We start from the raw sequence: 7,708 nt of genomic DNA, 5'->3' as shown, positions 1-7,708 counted from the left end.
TGCGAGGCTATCAGACATCCCGCTTTAGTCGGGAAAGTCCATTCCTTTCAATCCATCTCCCACCTTTTTCGGCTCGGCTCGGGCACTACGTGCTATAAAGGAAGACTCCTGCGCCACTGCAGACATTGTACTGGTTATGTAGGACTGTGTACATTTTTAAAAATTGTCTGAATTTTTTTATGAGTCAAAAACAGTTGTTTGACCAGGCCCGTACCCAGAGGCGGGGCGGGGCGCAAGGGGGCCATGGCATGGAAGAATATTTTTAGGGGATGATCTATCTTGTAATCCAATTTGGTTTCAGGTTGCCATTTTTAAGAAAGGATATCCTTATATTTGAAGGATATCGAGCCATGTAATATTTTGAGCAAACCTACAAAAATAACATGGATAATTTTTAAGATTTTTAAAGAATTTATATTTTCGTCTTGTATAAACGAATGGGTTGTCTCTGGAGAGTGACAGACTCCAGAAGTCTGCAGTCTACTATATTTAGTAATTTTAGTTTTCATAACCATTTATGCGAAGTTACTAAATGTTCCAATTTGGTCCGGATAGTTCACCATATTTACTCCCTATTTTGATTTTTTTCGAACTGCAGTCTTGATGAGAAAATGTCCTCTTTTTGTGGTTAATTCACATTCAGACATGTTCTTTATTATAAGGATAATTCCATAGCGTTGGTGGTCACATTCAGGGTACGAATTCCCATGCCGGAAGGGGGATCTCCCACTTTCCCACCAACGATCTTGTTCTATTAAAATTTTTCCCCCATTAAAATTTTCCGAGGGTAAGATTTTGTGTTATAACAACAAATATAAGCAATTAGTTTGGACTTCAAAGATACTTTACTAATAATGACATCATAAACACATACAAGGAAGGAATAACAAAGAATGATGTCTGCATGTGGGTGAATGTTGCATACATCTCTTGTTCTCTCTCTCTCTCTCTCTCTCTCTTTAGGGCTGGTAACAGCATGGGATAAAAACGTACTTCTACAGTCATAGGTAAGATTTTAAAATTATATCAATTTGGACTAGTAAGAAATGGAGCCGTAGCTGCGAAGGTGGTTGTCATTGTCACCCTAGGCCACTGGAACATAGAAATTAGACCGACCTGTTGTTTCTCCTCCATTTCTCACCTCTTTTGTAGGGAATAAAACAAAGCACTTACATGTTAATTTAATAGGAAACAAATGTCTTCTTAAAGTTTCTCATTTTTTTGTCCCTCCACCTAGTTATTTTTAATTTGCAATCTATTTTGCAGATGTAAACAATAACACACACTGCTTCAATGAAGATGGTGTGGGATGCACAACTGACTGTCTTTTTATTAGCCACATTTCTTGAATGCTAAGTTTTCTTCTCATCGGATTCAACGGAAAAGAGTAAGAACTTAAAATTTCTACAATGTGTAAGTATGCCATCTAGGTAGGGCTGGGGTGCAAATTCGGTGCAGGGGATGGGAAAATCATTCTCGTCCTGGGCTCTGAAATCTCTAGCTACAACTCTCATAAGAAAATATTTCCTTTCGAGAGACCATTAATTATAAAACATAACACAATAAAAGTATGAAAATTTAGTTATCATTTTTAATAAAAAGCAATAATTAAATAGTATCTAACACTTATTAAAACATCTTCTAATTTCTTGACATTTTGAACCAGTCGTTAAATGAATTAATTTGCTAGTTTATAAATGTAGCATATTAATTCGTTTATATATGTTTATAAATATAATTATATATAAATAAATTAATTAATTAATGCTATTAATTATTTTATAATTGGCATATATTTCATAACAATTATATATATATATATATATATATATATATATATATATATATATATATATATAAACAAGGTTTCGGGCATGGCCCCCCTCAAAAAAAATCCTGTACGGGCCTGGGTTTTACAATATCATTTTGAATATGCATCCTTTAATTTTCATTCTCAAATTCAAAAGCCTAAGTCTGTTCCCTCAACGACTGATTTTTAATAGAAGCAAACCCATAATCAAAAGGAATGATCATTTTGTGATCTGTGACTTAATTTGACAAGCAGTATGAGCAGTGTCGGCGATTGGGTTCCAAAACAAGGTTCCAAAACTGGAGGGTGGGTGGGGGAAGAGCAGTTTACTTTCCCTTGGTAGATAAGGTTTAGCATAGTGCAAGGGTAAAAGTAGTATAAAGTGGGTGGGGCAACTGCCCAGCTCCCCCTACCATAATCACCGCCGACGAGAATGAGATAAACATCAAAGAATGATCTTTCAACAATTTCCAATCTCGAAATGATGAATAAAATTTATTGTTGTTACCTAACCTGCATAAGCATGTATATTCCTGTTGGATACTTGAAACAACAAATAAGCCTTTTCTTGCATCCAGAAGAATGAATATATCATGAGACTCCACTAGATAACTGAGATTCCGAGAGCAGCATCATTGGAAGTGATCCAAAAGATTCACCCGTCACTAGGAAAGTTGAACGCAAGTTTCAACTGCACCGCCCTCGCACAATGAAAAATTCAAATAAGTCCCGCTCAGTGGCGCAGGAACGAGGGGGAGTACAGGGGTACATTTTACCCCCTAAATTTTTGAAGGGGGTACTGTACCCCTCTGAATCCGTAAATCTAATTGTAACCCCCGTACCCCCCTTAGATAATTTGACAGACGCAAGCTGCTACTGTTAAAATAACCTATTTTCAATTAGCCCAATAAAAAAAGTTTTAAATTGTTTATAACTTATAACCATTATCTTCCTTACCACAGAAATTCAAACCATTGTAAACTTATTCTACTACATTGTGCTTGCTATGATTTAGTTCATTGACCTGTCTTCTTGGGAACTTCTTTAAGGAGACGAAAATTGTTTACAAATGTGTGTGGAACAGTGGAATCAGGTAAAGTTTAGCCTACTATTAGAAAATCACTCTCCAGGCGAATGCTCTTTTGCTTAAGGGGGTACATTTTTCTTAAGAAACGGTTGCATCTATTCGAAGATATGATATAAATCTTAGTCAGAAGAGTATATGACTGACCTCTTTTCCTTTGAGTTTTTCAAATGGAATTTTCCAAAACGAAATACTTACACAAACATAGACACGACTGACCAACTTGGGGGTTACAATCTACTCCTGTACCTCACTCATAATTTTCATAACTTTGTAAGAGGATATTCGGAAAACTATACTTAAACCTATATACCTCGTATTAAGAGATTTGTTAAAAATGCAGATATTACTAAGACAAGAAAAATCTGTTTTCACTCAAATTTCAAGACGAGAATGAAATAAATCTCTGCAAAATCAAAGCGAGACGATAGCTACTTGATGTAAGAGACGATCTCGTTGGAAACTCTGGTTATCATGTTTGAAGAAATTGCTTAAAATAAATGTAAAATGCTATCTCTTTTTCAGACATACCAGGTGTATATCTAATACATTTTTAAAATTAGCCGTGTATTTTATTTATTGTAATTGCAAATTAAATCCAGTAGTGACAATTGCAAGCCTGTGCTGCCCATTTTAATCTAGTCAGGATAAAATTCCGAAATTTCGATGGTTCGCAGTGTCGAAACAAGATGTAAAGCAGAAAAGCGTTATTAACTAAAGTAAAGGTGAAAGTATGCATCCCTGTTTGACGCCTACCGTGCTCTCGTGCTGCCCAGACACCACCCCCTGCCCACATTTGTACATATTCATTAGCGTATTAATCATTCTAGCCGAAACCCCCATGTCCCATAATTTCCCCCATAGCATTTGCCTATTGATAGAGTCAAACGCCTTTTCAAAGTCAACAAAACAGCAATATAATTTCCCCCTTTTCTCGTTTAATTTGCTTTGGATCAGTGTGTTCAGGACAAAAACATTATCTACAGTGCTATAATTGGACCTGAAACCAGCCTGCAGGGGAGTCAGTTTATCAAAAATATCGGCCCATTTTCTAAATCTGCTGTATAGAATACTACAATATACTTTCCCTAACACGGGCAGGAGAGAAATACCTCTGTAATTGTTAGTGTCATTTACATCACCTTTCCCCTTGTATAGAGGACAAATAACGCTCGTTTTCCATATTTTGGGGAAGGTTCCACTATTGAATATGTTGTTGAGCAGAGACCTTCCCGTTTCTGCCAATCGCTCGTTACAATTCAGCACCTTCACGAGATCTGGCCCGATTCCATCAATACCCGCCGCCTTGCCGGTCCTCAGCGAGCGAACAGCCGCATCATATTCCAGCCTCGACACACTTTCGTCAAGGATTGGGACAAAAGTACCCAGGATCCTGCCCTCGTTTGGAATAGCCCCTGACCCCCCCCCCTCCCCTTCCAGCAGCTTGAGAAAATGATCCTCCCAGCTCCGTGCAGAGATACTGCCTATTGTGTACCGACTCCCTTGCAGGTTTCGAATAATCCGCCACAAGTTCCTCGTATCCCGGCCCTGGATGGCCTCCTGAAGAGCCCTCACTTTCCTCTCCCCCCACTTCTCCCTCTCCCTCTCCAAAACTTGCGCGTAACGCCGGCGTTCTTCTAAGTAATTTAATCTAGACTGCTCAGTTTTGCGAGCACGGAATTGCCTTAGAGACCGATCCAATATTCGTTTGTGCATCTTACATACATCATTATACCACGTGTCAGCCGTGCTGGGAACTTGTTGACGTGTGTCCCGCAACATGTGCCTCGCTGCTCGCATTATGATGTGGTAATATACAGAGGCCCCTCTTTCCACTTCGCCTTCGCCCAACGCTCTTTCCATTTCCCTCGTAAGCATAACCGCTATATCATCTTGCAACCCTTGTTGGAACCACTCTAGCCCCTCCTCTGAAATCTTATATTGCCTCAGAATCGAGGTTTCCTGTTCTTTCTGCCAAGGAATCGCCACTGCATTAAGATTAACCGCGGTTGGACACTCCACTTCCAACACCAACGGGAAGTGCCGACTTTCTGTCCGCTCGTCAACATAGAACTCCGCCACCCTATTGGCCAATCCGCAAGTTGAAAGAATATAATCAATCACAGACATCCCGGCTTCGCACACAAATGTGAAATCTCCCTCGAAATCCCTCCCGTATTTCCCGTTCATGACCTCTAGTTCAAAACTCTCCGCCAGGTTGAGCAACTTTCTCCCTTCCGCATTTATTTGTTGATCTAGGCTTCGCCTGACCCTCCCTCCCCCCCCTCTTCCCCGTTCGTCATGCAATCCTCTCCTCCAATTCTCGCATTAAAATCCCCCAGCAACAGCACGTCCGTCTGCGGATATTTATCTTCGGCAAGGTGCAGAAAATCAGCTACTCGCTCGAAGAATCTGTCATTGTGATACTTGGACGAGACTGGTTGGTTATAAAGTGCAATCAAACATAATTTAATATTGTCTATACACAGGTGCACGCCTAGAATCCCATTACAGTCAATCTCTATTTTAGTCAGTTGCGCCCGTAGGCTTTCCTTCACGAGCACCATCAGCCCCCCTGGACACCGCCCCCTCCCAGCCCGTCTCTTCATGATCTGTGCATACCCCACCATTCCCAGACCCTGCGGCGTCTCAGCCGTGCTAAACCACGTTTCCACAAATACCACAATGTCAAATTCGGTGACGTATCTACAGAATTCAGACCGAGAAAGTTTGCCCTGCAAGCCCCCCACATTCCAGCTAAGAATTTTCAAAACCCGTTTCGAAAACGCTCGGGGTTCGTCACCAATCTCACCACCCCCCACCCCCTTTTCTCCCAAATGTCGCATAAACTCACCTGGTTCCTGCCTGATGCTCCCTTCGTTTACAGCCGGGTCCAAAGGTCACGGCACGCCTCCCCTGCTTCGACTCCGCAACCTGGGATCTCCTCTTGGGTTGAATTCCTGGAAACGTTCCTGGGCTTTCCGGTTCACTAACCCCCTTCCCCAAGCAGTGACAGCCCGCAGTTGCTACGTTCCAAGTACATCTTTACTCCGTTGAATAAAAAAATGATTAAAATCGGTTTCGCAACGTGAATTAACAATGATAATGGATTTTAAAAACAGATGCAAAAAGCTTTAAACCAAGACCATTATTGCAATTGTAGGTCCACCCAACATTTAGAAAAGTTGTTTCGCAAAATTGATAAGAACGGTTTGTTTTGCTTGTTTTTTTTTCGTAAAATCTGAAAATTAAGAATTGTGATTAAAACCTTTCTGCCTGCATCGCATTAAAATTTCATCACGATCCGACCATCCGTTTTTTTATATATATATATAGAATTTCAGAGAGCGATCGTTTGAAAATCTCAAAAAAACCGGCCCTTTTTTTTCTCAAGACGATAAAAAATAGAAGGCATACTCGAAAAAAAATTGGTTGGCATAGATTAACGCAGATTTGAATAAGCCAAATTTTGATGCAACTTGTTTTTATGTAGGTCTACTGGTTAATTTCTAATTGTAGTCCAAACTCGAGTATCTATAATTTTTAATCTCACAGTAAGTGCTCTTCTTTTTGCTCTTCTGTATAAATTACAATTTTCCTTTCTATGTTCAATAGTGTCTTGCATCGTGGTTGACCTTAGCCATATTTTCAGACGTATAGCTGTAGCCGAATACAATGGCATACATTGTGCCAGGGGCGGCTCAAACTGAAAATGAACATCTACCCAGGGTTCGATTTGTGCCCTCAAAGCCTTGCCCCTGCAAAGTTACGCCTATGTTTTCAGATCTTAATAAAATGTATAGTCTACTGAAGAAATGAATTAGAGAAACGAAGAATTCCCGACTATTACAAAATTGAGAACCTCGTATTGAAATATTCACGATATGTGCACTTTTCTTGGTCTCTATGCAGGCTTAAGGATAAACGCTATATTTTATTAAAAGAGTTATCATACGCGCCTGGAGATAAGGTCAGACTTGAACAAAATATAAAAAAAGAATATACTTATACCAAACGCATGAAGGATATAGAAAGTTGCAATTTTGGTGATATATTATTCAATTATCTTCCAAAACTAGACTTTTAAATGAGGATTCTCACAAACAACTTCTATATAACCCTGGCCAGGTGATTTCAAAAGGTGACATTCAAAGCAGGTTTTACCAGGCCCGTATCCAAGGGGGAGGGCCATGCCCCCCCCCCCCTTCGAGCCATGAAAATTTTTAATTTGAACGTATAAAAACCTATGAAAATAACGTTGATGATTTGTCAAATTTTGCAAGAATTTCGATTTTGTTCTTGCACAAATTAATGGGCTCCAGAATTCTGCAGTCTGCAATATTTGGCATTTTTAGTTTTATAACCATTGATGCGAGGCTATCAGACATCCCGCTTTAGTCGGGAAAGTCCATTCCTTTCAATCCATCTCCCACCTTTTTCGGCTCGGCTCGGGCACTACGTGCTATAAAGGAAGACTCCTGCGCCACTGCAGACATTGTACTGGTTATGTAGGACTGTGTACATTTTTAAAAATTGTCTGAATTTTTTTATGAGTCAAAAACAGTTGTTTGACCAGGCCCGTACCCAGAGGCGGGGCGGGGCGCAAGGGGGCCATGGCATGGAAGAATATTTTTAGGGGATGATCTATCTTGTAATCCAATTTGGTTTCAGGTTGCCATTTTTAAGAAAGGATATCCTTATATTTGAAGGATATCGAGCCATGTAATATTTTGAGCAAACCTACAAAAATAACATGGATAATTTTTAAGATTTTTAAAGAATTTATATTTTCGTCTTGTATAAACGAATGGGTT

Source organism: Lepisma saccharinum, chromosome 18, assembly GCF_977018435.1.
Source record: "Lepisma saccharinum chromosome 18, izLepSacc3.1, whole genome shotgun sequence".
Classification (NCBI taxonomy): Eukaryota; Metazoa; Arthropoda; class Insecta; order Zygentoma; family Lepismatidae; genus Lepisma; species Lepisma saccharinum.
Note: the sequence above shows the minus strand (reverse complement) of the source record.